Source organism: Hyla sarda, chromosome 10 (assembly GCF_029499605.1).
Source record: "Hyla sarda isolate aHylSar1 chromosome 10, aHylSar1.hap1, whole genome shotgun sequence".
Classification (NCBI taxonomy): Eukaryota; Metazoa; Chordata; class Amphibia; order Anura; family Hylidae; genus Hyla; species Hyla sarda.
This window is the reverse complement of record NC_079198.1, coordinates 25,642,716-25,660,813: the sequence shown is the minus strand read 5'-3', so window position 1 is coordinate 25,660,813 and position 18,098 is coordinate 25,642,716. Positions and strand designations below refer to the sequence as shown.

At 43.6% G+C, this 18,098-nt stretch overlaps 1 protein-coding gene across 3 annotated transcripts in view; it reads left to right on the top strand.

Annotated features, from left to right (window-relative positions):
- Positions 1 to 18,098, top strand: part of LOC130293664 (neurotrophin-4-like) — a 94,855-nt gene that overhangs the window by 17,176 nt on the left and 59,581 nt on the right. The window contains exon 1 of one of the 3 annotated variants that reach the window (XM_056542641.1): positions 16,124 to 16,183. The exons of 1 other annotated variant lie outside the window; for it this stretch is intronic. The gene's annotated coding sequence lies outside the window, so the exon portion shown is untranslated. Of the gene's footprint in view, positions 1 to 16,123; positions 16,184 to 18,098 lie in introns of those variants that run through there. One more of the 3 variants, XM_056542643.1, reaches the window with a different exon arrangement.

Below are 18,098 nucleotides of genomic sequence, written 5' to 3'. Positions count from 1 at the left end.
TCGTTACGTCATGGCACGCTCCCTCCATTCATGTCTATGGTAGGGACGTGGCAGCTAGTACATACCTGTCATGCCTCCTCCCATACACATGAATGCAGGGGGGGTGGCTGCTGTGGTGCTGCGGCCAGTGGCCAGACCCCCCCACAATCAGACATCTTATCCTCTATCCTTGGGATAGGGGATAACATGTCTACAGGCGGAGTACACCTTTAATAAACTATATGGGTACCTGGTATGTATCTAGCCCTCAAATCTGGACTTTTGTTCCACAAGCCTAATTTTATAGTCTATGTAAATCTGTATGTGACAATTTGGATTTAATTTGTACCACTTTTCAGTGTTGGTAATTCAGTTTACAGGTAATAAAGTTGGATATTCTCTGCCAGTAATGGGATTGGTAGACCATATTTTTTAATTCAGCGGAAATACAGGACTCCTTCAGGAAATGGACTGAACATAGTCACCATTGGATAGTGATGAGCGGCAGGGGCCATATTTGAATTCGCAATGTTTCGCGAATATATGGACGAATATTCGCATATTCGCTATGTTCGTTCACTTTTTTTTCATGCAAAAATCATAATGAAAGTCATATTGTGCGTGTGCACGATTATATCTTTCAACTAACTAACACTACCCTACACTAGAACCTGCCAAACTAAACTAATCTAACACTAACTATCAATTCAGTATATAATTTGATTTGCTTTTTTAAAAAAAAGTGTTCAATCTCCTCTCACAACCACATGAAACTGCAAAAAAAAAAAAGGGCTGCTGGGAGGAGTCTTATTCCTAGCAACTTTCCTATTGGTTGCTAGGAATGTTGCTAACCTCTGATAACTGTATTTGCATCCTTCTCATTGGCCCACAAGCTAAAAGAATTTATCAACCCATGGAGGTCTGGATATGGAGTCACACTCAAAATCAAAGTGGAAAACCCCACTACAGGCTGATCCAACTTTATGTAATGTCCTTAAAACAAGTCACAATGAGGCTCAGTAGTGTGTGTGGCCTCCACGTGCCCGTATGACCTCCCTACAATGCCTGGGCATGCTCCTGATGAGGTGGTGGATGGTCTCCTGGGGGATGTCCTCCCAGACCTGGACTAAAGCATCTGCCAACTCCTGGACAGTCTGTGGTGCAATGTGGCGTTGGTGGATGAAGCAAACATGATGTCCCAGATGTGCTCAATCGGATTCAGGGTATAGGGAAAGGGCGGGCCAGTCCATAGCATCAATGCCTTCCTTTTGCAGGAATTGCCCACACACTCCAGCCACCTGGGGTCTGGCATTGTCTTGCAATAGGAGGAACCCAGGGCCAACCGCAGCAACATCTGGTCTCACAAGGGGTCTGAGGATCTCATTTCAGTACCTAATGGCAGACAGGCTACCTCTGGCAAGCACATGGAGGGCTGTGCTGCCCCCCAAAGAGATGCCACCCCACACCATTACTAACCCACCAACAAATCGATCATGCTGGAGTATGTTGCAGGCAGCAGAACGTTCTCCACGGCGTCTCCAGACTCTGTCAATTCTGTTACATGTCCTCAGTGTGAACCTGCTTTCATCTTGGAAGTGCACATTGGCGAATTTGCCAATCTTGGTGTTCTCTGGCAAATGCCAAACGTCCTGCACGGTGTTGGGCTGTAAGCCCAACCCCACCTGTTGCTTCCTGAGTGGACGGTGTGATTTCACAGAAGTTTGATTAACTTGGAGTTACATTGTGTTGTTTAAGTGTTCCCTTTATGTTTTTTGAGCAGTGTATATGGCTTCTGTATGAGAGGATAACTTGTAAGGATTTCCCATGAAATTGAGAAGAAAATGTCAGAAGGAATGAAGGGTTAGCGTCTACTTTACGCCTCCTTTGTTTTTTACATTTACTATGCGTATCTTCAGCGGGGGACATGTCTGGAATTTATAATAATGTTTACACAGTCAGGTTCCTGAAATTACTTCTTATGTGCCTTGGTGGCCAGAAACTAAGGCTGTGTCTACAATTACATCTATTTTTTACAGCATCACCCTGAGGGGCAGACTAAAATGTGCCTATCATTGGATGTTTTTTCCAAATTAAAACAAAATTACATTTTGCTGTTTATAATACAGTTTCACTGTCTAGTTAAAAGAATCTGTTTTACTCAGTGATCATTGAGCAATACATGTGCAAAACAGCCTTTTTATGATCAACACTGGGGATTTTTTTTAAGGTTACTCAAGATATCTCTAGACTTCTATTTAGAGAGTAAAGCTGATACGGTAAATATGAAAAATCCGGGTACATGTAAATAACCTTGTGTGCGCATTTCTAGAAACCAGAATCTTTTACAAAAGTTAGAAGACCCATTGGTAGGTAATTCCTAGACGCTATTATGGGTCTAGTATTGATTTATACAGTTACCGTGTTTCTCCGAAAATAAGACCAGGTCTTATATTAATTTTAGTCACATAAAACACACTAGGGCTTATTTTCAAGGTAGGGCTTATTTATTTACGGTATGAACAACATGGCGGTTCCACAGTATTTAACAGTATTTACATCCCCCCCATTATCATCATGTGATGGGCGCAGCTCTGCCCCGCCCCCCAACACCCCCCGCTGGTTTATCAGCCCAGCGCTGCACCCCACATCAAGGGACTAATCGTACCGTATGTCACCCGCGAGCGCTGTTTCTCTCCCCCCCCTGCCAAATAATTATCAGCCGCTGCGCTGTACTTTGTATTCCTGTGCCCGGGCTGCAAATATTAAAAAACAAACTTTAAAAGGGGTATTCCAGGCAAAAACTTTTTTTATATATCAACTGGCTCCGGAAAGTTAAACAGATTTGTAAATTACTTCTATTAAAAAATCTTTATCCTTCCAATAGTTATTAGCTTCTGAAGTTGAGTTGCTGTTTTCTGTCTAACTGCTTTCTGATGACTCACGTCTCGGGAGCTGTGCAGCTCCTATGGGGATATTTTCCCATCATGCAAGGGATATTCTCCCATCATGCACAGCTCCCAGGACGTGACATCATCATTGAGCAGTTAGACAGAAAACTTCAGAAGCTAATAACTATTGGAAGGATTAAGATTTTTTAATAGAAGTAATTTACAAATCTGTTTAACTTTCCGGAGCCAGTTGATATATAAAAAAAGTTTTTGCCTGGAATACCCCTTTAACTTAACTTCGTCCTCTGTTCCCCATTGCTAAGGAACCGGCCTCACTGTCCTCCGCTGTTCTTGCTGCTTCCTGGGGATGAGAACGTCACAGAGCCTCCAGCCTATCACCGGCCGCAGCGATGTCCCGCCTCGGCCGATGATAGGCTGAGCCCATTGTCATGTAAGGAGCCGGCCTGCTTCTTACATGACAGTGGGCTCAGCCTATCATCGGCCGAGGCGGGACATCGCTGCGGCCGGTGATAGGCTGAAGGCTCTGTGACGTTCCCATCCCCAGGACCACAGCGAGAACAGCGGAGGACAGTGAGGCCGGTTCCTTAGCAACGGGGGAACGGAGGACGAAGGTAAGTTAAAGTTTGTATTTTAATATTTGCAGCCCGGGCATTGTCTAGGTCAGTGGTCTTCAACCTGCGGACCTCCAGATGTTGCAAACATTTGCAACATCTGGAGGTCCGCAGGTTTGAGACCACTGGTCTAGGTCTTATTTTCGGGGTAGGGTTTATATTGTAGCCCACCCCGATAATCCAGCTAGGGCTTATTTTCGCGGTAAAGTGTATTTTTCGGGGAAACACGGTACGACCTCCAATAAATGGCACAAGAGAGACAGCTTTCTTCCCCCTGGAGGATAGATGATTTTCATACCTTTTTATCCATCAAATTAAAGCCCATAGACTTCTATGGGATTCCGCACTCCCATTCACACTCCTGAATTTCCGCGCAAGCGGAAATTCAGAAGTGTGAATGGGAGTGCGGAATCCCATAGAAGTCTATGGGATTTAAAGGGGTACTCCGGTGGAAAACTTTTTTTTTTTTTTAAATCAACTGGTGCCAGAAAGTTAAACAGATTTGTAAATTGCTTCTATTAAAAAAATCTTAATCCTTCCAGTGCTTATTAGCTGCTGGAGACTACAGAGGAAATTCTTTTCTTTTTGGAACACAGAGCTGTCTGCTGACATCATGACCACAGTGCTCTCTGCTGACACCTCTGTCCATTTTAAGAACTGTCCAGAGTAGGAGAAAATCCCCATAGCAAACATATGCTGCTCTGGACAGCTCCTAAAATGGACAGAGATGTCAGCAGAGAGCACTGTGCTCGTGATTCAGCAGAGAGCGCTGTGTTCCAAAAAGAAGAGAATTTCCTCTGTAGTATTCAGCGGCTAATAAGTACTGGAAGGATTAAGATTTTTTTAATAGAAGTCCTTTACAAATCTGTTTAACTTTCTGGCACCAGTTAGTTTAGAAAAAAAAAAAAAGTTTTCCACCGGAGTACCCCTTGAATTTGAGGCGGAATTCTGCAAGCGGAAATTCCACCGTGTGAATAGACCCTGAGACTCCCTACACCAACTGGCAGTCTCCACAAGGAGAAACCCCCTCTGACCAGTACCCTCTGTACCTACCCGTGCAATTTATGACCTCACATGTATGTTACCCCATGTTAGACCATAGATGAGAAGAAATAATTTCACAATTTAGTTGGTCTAATGACAAAGACCAACGAGTTTTGGTTGTTTTATTGGATTTAAACCTTACATTTTTCTGAAGAATGGTTTCACTCAGGCATCATGGTAGCCTCCCTGATTTAAAAACCAAAGGATACATTCATAACTTAAAGGGGTACTCCGCTTCTCAGTGTTTGGAACAAACTGTTCCAGACGCTGGAGCCGATGCCAGGAGCTTGTGACATGATAGCCCTGCCCCCATGGGGGGCGGGGCTATGATGTCACGAGCCCCCGGCGCCGGCTCCAGCGTTCGGAACAGCTTGTTCCATCCAAACGCTGAGCAGCGGAGTACCCCTTTAAAGGGAACCTGTCACTTCAAACATGCACTCCAGTGTGTGGATAGTAGAGATGAGCGAACTTACAGTAAATTCGATTCGTCACGAACTTCTCGGCTCGGCAGTTGATGACTTTTCCTGCATAAATTAGTTCAGCTTTCCGGTGCTCCGGTGGGCTGGAAAAGGTGGATACTGTCCTAGGAGACTCTTTCCTAGGAATGTATCCACCTTTTCCAGCCCACCGGAGCACCTGAAGGCTGAACTAATTTACGCAGGAAAAGTCATCAACTGCCGAGCCGAGAAATTCGTGACGAATCGAATTTACTGTAAGTTCGCTCATCTCTAGTGGACAGCAAGCTACAGAGTGTGGTGAGCTGAACAGATTGAGGTCAGCGTTGTGACGTCAAGGCTCTGCCCTGTTTGACGTAATGCTCCGCCCCCTCAATGCAAGTGTATGGGAGGGGGTGTGACAGCTGTCACGCCCCCTCCCATAGGCTTGCATTGAGGGGGTGGAGCGTTACGTCACATGGGGCGGAGCCTTGACGTCACAATGCTCTGGCCCCGTGAACGACAGTTATCAGACCTGGAGCGAACACGCTTTGGGGACTGATTGTAAACGGGGTGCGGCGTGCAAGATCACGGGGGTCCCCAGTGGCGGGACCCCCACGATCAGGCATCTTATAGGGGATAAGATATCTAAGGGCCGGAGTACCCCTTTAATCTGTTCAGCTTCACCTGATCTATAACAGAATGATAGGCTCCCTTTAGCAAAGCACTATGGAATGCATGTCGTTTATTTATTTATTTTAACTTTTTTGTGTGATTGTTTTTGTTTCTTAAAGGGTACCTCTCATCAAATAAACTTTTGATATATTTTAGATTAATGAATGCTGAATAACTTTCCAATAGCATGTTAATGAAAAATATGCTTCTTTCTATTGTATTTTTCCCGATCAGTCCTGTCAGCAAGCATTTCTGACTCATGCTGGAGTCCTAAATACTCAGAGCTGCCAGCCTGCTTTGTTCACAGCCAAACAGGCTGTGAACAAAGCAGGCTGGCAGCTCTGAGTGTTCTCCTTTGTGAACAAAGCAGACTGGCAGCTCGTAGTGTTTAGGACTCCAGCATGAGTCTGAAATGCTTGCTGCCAGGACTGGTAGGGAGACCCCTAGTGGTCATTTCTTCAAAGTGGAAAATTAAATAGAAAGAAGCATATTTTTTAATAACATGCAATTGTGAAGTTATTCTGCATACATTAATCTATAATATATCAAATTTTTTTTTGATGAGAGGTACCCTTTAAATACAAGTGTGTTTCTTCCGCTCCGTTACAGATGTTCACTTTGGGTTGCTGTAATGGTAAATCCATCTTGAAAACAGTAACTGTAATAAGTCATCACCTGGACAAGATGTTGTCGTTCTCAATAGACTTTCCCGAATATTGCTTAACGATAATAATAATAGCTTTTGGTCTCTTTATGAAGATTTTCAGCAATTCCTCAGGCCAATAGACATTGAGTAGAGACTGCTTACTGCGTTTATGGAGGACGTCTTAGGAAGTTAGCATTAGAAACTTGTTTCTGTAAAAGTAATTTGAGCTGACTGATCCGGGGGGGGGGGGTCTCGTCTGAAATGATAGCCTTGGGAGCTAATGATAAATAGCCATAATTATAGTCCAATTCATCAGTCAGTTTGAGCTCTGTAGCGTGGAATAATAAACTAGCCAGGGTTTTGTCAGAATTCATATGCCAAATGTTGAGCAGAACAGGAGCATATAAACCTTTTTGTGTGTGTTGTATCCAAATCACGCCTAGTATGGTGTGTACCAGAGCTTTGCTGATCGTGATATACAGGGGGTCATAAAATGGTGCGATTTGTTTCTAAAATGCCTATAAAACAGCAGGTACCCAACAACAAAATGTCTGAAAAGCCTTCTCTACTATATTTCTAGCAAAGCATTTTGTAAGTTAGGATCAACAATGGGAACATGAATCAAAGTCGCTACAATTTCAATATATATATATATATATATATATATATATATATATATATATATATATATATTATTATTATTATTTAATTTGATACTATATGGCATTCAGGTTTCCATTCAGTTGAAGATTCTGGGCCTCAATGCTAAATCTAAAACAGGCCCCCAGATGTATTGTTCTATTGATAGTACTGGTATCCTCATATTGGATACTTAAACGGGTATTCCAAGAAAAATCCTTTCAGTACTTATGAGCTTCTGAAGTTAAGGTTGTTCTTTTCTGTCTAAGTTCTCTCTGATGACCGCCCAGTTTAGATGAGGTTTGCTATGGGGATTTGCTTCTAAACTGGGCGTTTCCCGAGACACGTGTCATCAGAGAGCACTTAGACAGAAAAGAACAACCTTAACTTCAGAAGCTCATAAGTACTGAAAGGATTAAGATTTTTTAATAGAAGTAATTTATAAATCTGTTTAACTTTCTGGAGCCAGTTGATATCTTAAAAAAAAGTTTTTTCCTGGATAACCCCTTTAAATCTAATAGGTTCCTCAGGTCCCACTTTTTGAACCCCTTGTAATTGCACCTCTGAATTGTAGACTATTGGTGATGCCAACATTGGTACCAGCTACCCCTCTCCTCCTGTATATATTACCAAGTTACAGCCCTGATAGCCAAAGTTCTACCTACAGTTTATTATTTTGTATGCTGTCGAATTTGGCAATAGAGATTCATTCCTTTCCTAGATTATACATTTAAAGGGGTACTCTGCTGCTCAGCGTTTGGAACAAACAGCGCCGGGAGCTCGTGATGTCATAGCCCCGCCCCCTTATGACATCACACCCGCCCCCTCAATGCAAGTCACGTCCCCTCCCATAGACTTGCATTGAGGGGGCGGGGTGTGATGTCATGAGGGGGCAGGGCTATGACGTCACGAGCTCCCGGCATCGGTTACAGCGTTTGGAACAGTTTGTTCCAAACGCTGAGCAGCGGAGTACCCCTTTTATGACAATGGACCTGATTTATCAAACTGTGTGAGAGAAAAAAATGTAGTGATTTTCCCACAGCAACCAATCACAGCTCAGCTAATGACCTCTGGTAAAGTGAAAGCTGAGCTGTGATTGGTTGCTGTTGGGAAATCACTCCATTTTTTTTCTCTCACACAGAAAACATATGGTATTAGCTATTAATGGATATTTAGCTTTATTAATATTCTAATTCTAACTTGTCTAATGTATCATACCATTAGAGTCAGCTCTTGCACTGAATGTTTGGGTTTATATGTTATGGTGGGCTACACTACGTTTTGATGATCCGGTCACGGACTTGGCCTCAATCTCATTCATTTGAATGAGCTGACCAGAGTCCTATAGTGACTCCGGTCGGCTAATTTTTGCTCCATATCTGGTTTTCTGACCGGATCTAAAACCGCGGTATACCATGGTTTTAGGTCCGGTCAGAAAATCGGTGACCGGATCATCAAAACGTAGTGTAAACCCACCCTCAAAGGAGTTTTCACACCAGAGACATCCATAGCATATACATGGCATAGAAGGAGTGCCCACCTCTGTATAGACATTTACAGCATATCCTATTATTTTCCCATAGTAGTCTATGGAGAAGTTCTGTATCCCCATGAAGGACTCAGGGTTTTTCCGTTTTTGCACTTTCGTTTTTTCCTCCTTACTTTTGAAAAATCATAACCCTGTCAATTTTCCACCTAAAAATCCATATTATGGCTTATTTTTTGCGTCACCAATTCAACTTTCCAGTGACATCAGTCATTTTACCCAAAAATTCACGGCGAAACGGAAAAAAAATCATTGTGCAACAAAATCGAAGAAAAAACGCAAATTTTGTAACTTTTGGGGGCTTCCGTTTCTAGGCAGTGCATATTTGGGTAAAAATTACACCTTATCATTATTCTGTAGGTCCATACGGTTAAAATGATACCCTACTTATATAGGTTGGATATTGTCGTATTTCTGGAAAAAATCATAACTACATGCATGAAAATTTATACGTTTAAAAATGTCATCTTCTGACCCCTATAACTTTTTTATTTTTCCATGTACAGGGCAGTATGAGGGCTTATTTTTAGCGCCGTGATCTGAAGTTTTTATCGGTATGATTTTTGTTTTGATCTGACTTTTTGATCGCTTTTTATTCATTTTTTTATGGTATAAAAAGTGACCAAAATACGCTTTTTTGGACTTTGGAATTTTTTGGCGCGTACGCCATTGACCGTGCGGTTTAATTAATGATATATTTTTATAGTTCGGACATTTACGCACGCGGCGATACCACATATGTTTATTTATTTATTTTTATTTACACTGTTTTATTTTTTTTATGGGAAAAGGGGGGTGATTCAAACTTTTATTAGGGAAGGGGTTAAATGACCTTTATTAACACTTTTTTTTAACTTTTTTTGCAGTGTTATAGCTCCCATAGGGACCTATAACACTGCACACACTGATCTTTTACACAGATCACAGGCGTGTATTAACACGCCTGTGATCAGTGTTATCGGCGCCTGACTGCTCCTGCCTGGATCTCAGGCACGGAGCAGTCATTCGTCGATCGGACACCGAGGAGGCAGGTAAGGGCCCTCCCGGTGTCCGGTCAGCTGTTCGAGATGCCGCGATTTCACCGCGGCGGTCCCGAACAGCCCGATTGACTAGCCGGGATACTTTCACTTTCGCTTTAGAAGTGGCGGTCAGCTTTGACCGCCACTTCTAAAGGGTTAATACCGCACATTGCCGCGATCGGCGTTGATGAGCGCTGGGACCGACGCGATGTGATGCGGGGTCGCAGCGCGACCCCGCTTCATATCGCGGGAGCCGGCGCAGGACGTAAATATACGTCCTGCGTCGTTAAGGGGTTAAAGGGGTACTCCAGTGAAATTTTTTTTTTTTTTTTTTTATCAACTGGTACCAGAAAATTAAACAGATTTGTAAAATTACTTCTATTTAAAAATCTTAATCCTTCCACTACTTATAAGCTGCTGTATGCTCCACGGGAAGTTCTTATATTTAAAAAAAAAAAATTCCAGTCTGACCACAGTGCTCTCTGCTGACACCTCTGTCCATGTCAGAAACTGACCAGAGTAGAAGCAAATCCCCATAGCAGATCTCTCCTGCTCTGGACAGTTCTTGTAAGCAGACAGTACCGTGGTCAGACAGAAAAGAAATTCAAAAAGAAAAGAACTTCCTCTGTAGTATACAACAGCTGATAAGTACTGGAAGGATTAAGATTTTTAAATAGAAGTCATTTACAAATTTGTATAACTTTCTAACATCAGTTGATTAAAAAAAAAAAAAATTGTTTTCCACTGGAGTACCCCTTTAAGGTAAAAATGGGTCAATCAGACCTACAGTGGATTCAGCCAAGAACAGCTAATTGTTTTGACAAAACACAAAAGTGTAGAGATACATGTTTCTCTACACATTATATAGATATGAGTATATGGAAACAGCAAAGAAGGTGAAGAAGATAAACCGCAATACAGTACAGTGGTCCCTCAACATACGATGGTAATCCGTTCCAAACGGACCATCATTTGTTGAAACCATCGTATGTTGAGGGATCCGTGCAATGTAAAGTATAGGACAGTGGTCTACAACCTGCAGACCTCCAGATGTTGCAAAACTACAACACCCAGCATGCCCGGACAGCCAACGGCTGTCCGGGCATGCTGGGTGTTGTAGTTTTGCAACATCTGGAGGTACACAGGTTGAAGACCACTGGCATAGGAAGTTGTACTCACCTGTCCCCGCCGCTCCGAACCGTCACCGCTGCCCTGGATGTCGCCTTCCATCGCTGTCGCCGCGTCCCCAGGTGTCCCCGAAGCCCCGGCAAGGCCTCGGCTTTCCTGGCATCTTCGCTTTCCGTCGCCGCCATCACGTCGCTACGCACGTCACTCCTATTGGATGACAGGACGGCGTGCGCAGCGAGGTGATGATGACGATGGAGAGCGCCGACCATGGAGAGGCCATCGCTTGTTGAAATTATCGTATGTCGGGGCCATTGTAGGTCAGGGGGGGGGGGTCACTGTATAATGAATACTTTTAGAAATATGCTTCAAAGCCCGTATCAGCTTTCCCCTATACCTCTCCCTTATGCAGAAGAAGAAGGCTGACTGTCGCCTGCGGTAGAATAGAGAGTATTGGGCATGTATTAAATACCAACTTAACACATGCCTTCCTTCCAGAGGTTTTCTTCAAAGGGGTTATCCAGGAATACCAAGCAAATTTCTAGAGATGAGCGAACTTACAGTAAATTCGATTCGTCACGAACTTCTCGGCTCGGCAGTTGATGACTTTTCCTGCATAAATTAGTTGAGCTTTCCGGTGCTCCGGTGGGCTGGAAAAGGTGGATACAGTCCTAGGAGACTCTTTCCTAGGAATGCATTCACCTTTTCCAGCCCACCGGAGCACCTGAAGGCTGAACTAATTTACGCAGGAAAAGGCATCAACTGCCGAGCCGAGAAGTTCGTGACAAATCGAATTTACTGTAAGTTCGCTCATCTCTACTAATTTCTTCCAAGAACAGCACCACACCTGTTGTTTGTGATATTACAACTTTGCTCCATTCACTACAATGAAACTGAGCTGCAATACCACACCCAACCTGAAGACAAGTGTGGTGCAGTTTGAAATTGGCTCTGTTTTTCTAATCCTAGATAACCCCTTCATACACCAACTAACAGTCTCCTCAAGGAGAAACCCCCTCTGAACAGTACCCAAGTTGCATATTCAACACCACACAACCATTTAGTTTCATAGGCTGCTTTTCTTGACATTTATCTTGTACCAACCGGCGCAATTTATGACCTAACATGTATGTTACCCCATAGTTTAGCATCCTAAGCATGATATCAAAGTCTGAATAGGTACACATATTGAACAAAAATGCATGCATGTCAGCTCACCACTAGAGATGAGCGAATTTACAGTAAATTCGATTCGTCACGAACTTCTCAGCTCGGCAGTTGATGACTTTTCCTGCATAAATTAGTTCAGCTTTCAGGTGCTCCCGTTGGCTGGAAAAGGTAGATACAGTCCTAGGAAAAAGTCTCCTAGGACTGTATCCACCTTTTCCAGCCCACCGGAGCACCGGAAAGCTGAACTAATTTACGCAGGAAAAGTCATCAACTGCCGAGCCGAGAAGTTCGTGACGAATCGAATTTACTGTAAGTTCGCTCATCTCTAATAGAGATGTTCTTCCCTTTTTATCTGACATGTCGATTCAGTTTTTAATATGAAATATTAAAGTCTTGCTTTTTATTATTCACAATTTTTTCGTGGAGGTGAATACACCCCCCTGCTTGCTCATGCACGAATTGCACACTAAGTTTGTTGAGTTGTGCTATAATAGGCACAATACTATGAAATGCTTTAGATCATGACCATATGGTAAATCTACTTGAGGGTCACCACAGGTGTCTTGCCAAAGGGACCGTGGGAATAGTCTGGATGCTGTAAAGCCTGGACCTCGGCTAGGGTGGTCTACCCCTATGTATCTGAGCACTGTGATAATCCGGTAATCGGATTATATCAAAAGTATTTTTATTTTTGTTAAGTAAAAGTCTTAATATATTGAGACGTTCATTAGGCTGGCCAGGAACCGCCCTTCAACAGGAAGGACATGTCCATCCGGGACTGCCACAGGCTGATCCACAGCAGGCTTAGAGACTATTCCATCTTGGACAGTCCGGACATTGATGAAGAAGAAGACTAATGCCCCTCCACTTCCCCACCTCTCCGTACGTTTGCTGAGTAATTTGGACCTATGATCTGCCCCTCTCTACCCCCATAGACCCCACTCCCCTCCCCCCCGATCACAGATTGTAATGTGTTGTTTTTTTTACATTGTTTCTTCAATAACGAGTGATGAAGCGGAATGTTAGTGTAGCATGTGGTACATTGTATAGCGTAGGGAACCTGTGCTGTGTATTGTAGTGTCATGCTATGTATGATAGTAAATTATTGTATGATTTCCAATGATCACACATCGGTGTGGTCACATTTGCCAATTGCTAGGCAGATGATCCTTGTAGGCGAGAATTCTTAGTAACCCAGGGCTCTAAAAGACTTGCTTCAGGTAAATAATGCAGCATATTATGTTTGTGAGTTATTCCATGTCAGACACTTGTAGTCTACACATGGTTAAATCCAAAGCAGTACAACACGTGACTTCTCGTGAGATATGAAACAATAAGTTCAGGCAATTTATATGATTAATTTAAAGGAAATGTGCAGCAAAAATATCTTATCTCCTATCCACAGGATAGGGGATAAGTGTTTGATTGCGGGGGTCCGAATGCTGGGAGCCCCGTGATATCCTGCATGGGGCCACGGCTCTGCCGCAACTCTCCTGTGCAGGAGGCGTGTAGGCCGCAACATGACTTGTTTTAAAGGGGTACTCCGCCCCTAGACATCTTAGGGGGTCTGATCGCGGGGGTCCCGCCACTGTCACACCCCCTCCCATAGACTTGCATTGAGGGGGCAGGGCGTGACGTCACACGGGGGCGGAGTCGTGACGTCACAATCTTCAGCCCCCGTGGTCGGGATGGAACTAGCCTGAGGGCCTCCAGCGCTTCCGGAAGCCGTTACTGGTGGGTGCGGCATGGTAGATTGCGGGGGTCCCCAGCGGTGGGACCCCCGCGATCAGACATCTTATCCCCTATCCTTTGGATAGGGGATAAGATGTCTAGGGGTGTAGTACCCCTTTAAGGACATTACATAAAGTTGGATCAGCCTGTAGTGTGGTTTTCCACTTTGATTTTGAGTGTGACTCAATATCCAGACCTCCATGGGTTGATAAATTTGATTTCCATGGATAATTTTCGTGTGATTTTGTTGTCAGTGCATTCAACTATGTAAAGACGAAAGTATTTCATACGATTAGTTCATTCATTCAGATCTAGGATGTGTTATCGCAGTGTTCCCTTTTTTTCTGAGCAGTGTATATGACTAGTCTTTTATAACAGAATCTCATTGAAGTGAATGTACTTTAAATTCAGGCTGAATTCCTGGCAAAGTTCTTCCATGGAATTCTGAATGGAAGTTCCACCGTGTGAACATAGCCTGAGAAGGAACATAAAGCAGCCTACAAACGACTTGTTCTTCAGCTGATTGCATAGTATGTGGTTAATAAAATCATTGTTATCAGACCCACATTGCCCTGAGTAAAGATGTGAATGAAAGGGCTGTGGAATGATCCAGCTATCATCACTCACGTACGCTTTTCTTCATTACACCGGTCTACAACTGTTTGAGCAGACCAACAAGATCTGCCCTATTTGAATAAACTGCTGCGGCACTTAGGCTAGGATTCCACTGAGGTTTAACATGCAAAAAGGTCGATAAAAAACACCCATTTTGCCCATTCGCCCATTTTTTTTCTGTGAAAAAACGCCACAGCCAGATCTTAGCTGCAATTCAATAGTGAATTGCAAAATGCCAGATTGGTGTTTTTCAAAAACGACCTCTTGTTAAGACTTTGGTGTTTTTTTTTTCGGGAAAATCTTGGCGTTTTTCTCCCATAGAAGTCTATGGGAGTAAAAAAAAAAAATGCCAAGAAAAACGTTTACAGAAGAAGTTATTTTCTTTTTGAATTTCTTTTCTGTCTGTCCACAGTGCTCTCTGTTGACACCTCTGTCCATGTCAGGAACTGTCCAGAGCAGGAGAAGTTTGCTTTGGGTATTTGTTCCTTCTCTGGACAATTCCTGACATGGACAGAGGTGTCAGCAGAGAGCACTGTGGTCAGACAGAGAAGAAATTCAAAATGAAAAGAACTTCCTCTGTATGAAACAGCAGCTAAGTACTGGAAGGATTAATATTTTTTTAAATAGAAGTAATTTACAAATCTGTTTAACTTTCTGGCACCAGTTGATTTAAAAAAAGAAATAGTTTTCCACCGGAGTACCTCTTTAAACTGCTGCCACTAGGAGACAAAAAAAATGTCTTAAAGGGGTACTCCGCCCCTAGACATCTTATCCCCTATCCAAAGGATAGCGGATAAGATGTCAGATCGCCGGGGTCCCGCTGCTGGGGACCCCGGGGATCGCTGCTGCAGCACCCCGCTATCAGTACTGCGCAGAGAGAGATCGCTCTGCACGTAATGACGGGCAATACAGGGGCTGGAGCATTGTTACGTCACGGCTCCGCACCTCGTGACATCACGGCCCGCCCCCGTCAATACAAGTCTATGGGAGGGGGCATGGCGGTCGTCACGCCCCCTGCCATAGACTTGCATTAAGGGGACGGGCCATGATGTCATGAGGGGCGGAGCCATGACGTCACGCTGCTCCGGCCCCTGTATCGCCCGTCATTACGCACAGAGCGAACTCGCTCTGTGCAGTAATGATGGCGGGGTGCCGCAGCAGCGATCCCCAGGGTCCCCAGCAGCGGGACCGCGGCGATCTAACATCTTATCCCCTATCCTTTTGGATAGGGGATAAGATGTCTAGGGGCGGAATACCCCTTTAAGAACATACTGCATGTGACTCTACTTTCTGTGATTTTGTTTCATTTGCATGCATCACCAAAAATACTGTTCCCAAAATTAAAAAATAATAATAATAATTATCCTTCCAAGTCCTTCATGACCAATGGTGTATAAAAGCACGAGGAAAAATATGACTGCACCATCTTAACAGAACAGCTGCCCTACATTCGGAGTGCAAGTCTTGCGTACATGCATACGCGTGTAACCTTTCTATGTGGTCCATCAGATGAGGTCCTGACGTCCTGCAGTAGGGAGGTTTGATGGATCTAAACATCTTCTGACAGTATAATCATACACGGTGGATAGAGAACTTCCTTTCTGTTTGATTAAAGCACATTCCACAAGTTCAGGGGGAAAAACACTTTCTACGTTCCCATTTATCTCACGGTGAAGAAATCCATACTGACTTTTCACATGGAAAATATTGTGTTTCTTTATCAAAAATTTATACAGCCAGATTAAAAAAAAAAAAAAAAACTGTGTAAGGCTATGTTCACATCTGTATTGGTACGGTAATTCTGTCCGAAACACCATGGACATTTTTTTTTTTTTTTGAATGATTGACATGCTGCCAGAAACCCCAAGGACCCTATTAAAGTCAACAGGGTCCATCATTGGCTGTTGATGTCCTGTGTGCAGCAGATTCGCTGGATCTGTTTTTTTTTTTTTTGTTTATTGTACATCTGCTTTAGGTACACAGAAAAACAACGCAGGTGTGAACCTGGCCTAAGGCTACGAGACCAGTTCAAGGTCTGAGGTACTTCTATTTTAAAAAGAGGGAAAGTGAAAATATTAGAGGAGAAAATTATAAATCCTCATCTACATTTATCTATAGATAAACACTATGGGGAGATATGGGGAGTTGCCCATAGCGACCAATCAGATCGCTTCTTTCATTTTAAAAAAAGGCCTCTGAAAAATGAAAGAAGCAATCTTATTGGTTGCTATGGGCAACATAGCAACTTTGCTCTGGACAGGTTTTGATAAATTTCCCCATACGGGGGAGATTTATCAAAACCTGTCCAGAGGAAAAGTTGCCCAGTTGCCCATAGCAACCAATAAGATCGCTTCTTTCATTTTTCAGAGGCCTTTTTAAAAATGAAAGAAGCCATCTGATTGGTTGCTATGGGCAACACAGCAACTTTTCCTCTGGACAGGTTTTGATAAATCTCCCCCGTATGCCCATTGCAACCAATAAGATCGCTTCTTTCATTTTTAAAGAGACGTGTGAAAAATGAAAGAAGTGATCTGATTGGTTGCTATGGGCAACACAGCAACTTTTGCTCTGGACAGATTTTGATAACTCTCCCTCTATGAGTGATCAAAATCTACCCTGTAGTGTGTAAATGACTGTGACATTGGTGCACAAATAATAATTCCACACACCTTCCTTATAATACTGCCATGTGGTACTTAAATAAGATTATCATGTAAAGAATAAGTGACACCTGTGACATATAGGGGGAGACTTATTATCATTGCTTTTAGAGCAGTTATGCGTCTTTTGATATAGACAGTTTCACTCTTTTTGCCTACCCGTAGAACGTTTTCTTTTTGACCATGCAGTGGCCACGTATTTCTCATTTGCGACTTTTGTCAAAAGTCGCAATTTTGAGCGCAGAAGTACTTTTTTTAGGTGCAAAGCTACACCATCTACCAGTAGGCGTGATAATCACTTCTACCTTCTGCAATCCAACCTTTAAAGGGGTACTCAGCCCCTAGACATCTTATCCCCTCTCCTTAGGATAGGGGATAAGATGTCAGATCACGGGGGTCCCGCTATCATTACTGCACAGAGCAGACTTGCTTTTTGCGCAATGACCAGCGATACAGGGGCCGGAGCATCGTGACATCACGAGCCGTGACGTAACGATGCTCCGGCCCCTGTATTGCCCGTCATTACGTACGGAGCGAGTCTGCTCTGTGCAGTAATGATAGCGGGGTGCCGCAGCGGAGATCCCAGGGGGTGCCCAGCAGCGGGACCCCCGCGATCTGACATCTTATCCCCTATCCTTAGGATAGGGAATAAAATACGGAAGAAGCGGCACTCCAGGGATTGTAATCCAAAGAAAATAGTTTTATTCACCCATCAGTGAGATGCAACGTTTCGATCCACAATCCGGATCTTTATCAAGCATGCTTGATAAAGATCCGGATTGTGGATCGAAACGTTGCATCTCACTGATGGGTGAATAAAACTATTTTCTTTGGATTACAATCCCTAGAGTGCCGCTTCTTCCGTATTTTCTTCAATATCTGGGATCTTGAGTCGGACCCCTGGAGCTTGTGCACCCACTCTGGACTATAAGTCCTCCACTGTGCCTTACCTTACTTTCCTTTGCTTTTTAGGATAGGGAATAAGATGTCTAGGGGCGGAGTACCCCTTTAACCTCGACAGCGTCCCACTCCCCTTCTATGACACGTGCTCAGGAGCTGAGCGCAGGTCATAGCTGGGTGGTCCTGCCGGCTATCTGCCACCAGGACCCATCTCTAATGCCAGATATTACCGATCACGGTGATGCCTGGCTTTAACCCCTTGGACACCGCAATCAAATTTGATTGTAGCATCTAAAATGCAAGTAAAAATGTCCCGGCAGCTCTGCGAAAGTAAATAAAACACCTAACCTGCCAAATTCCCTCCCTCACAAGCGTCTAGAAAAAGTGTATGTGGT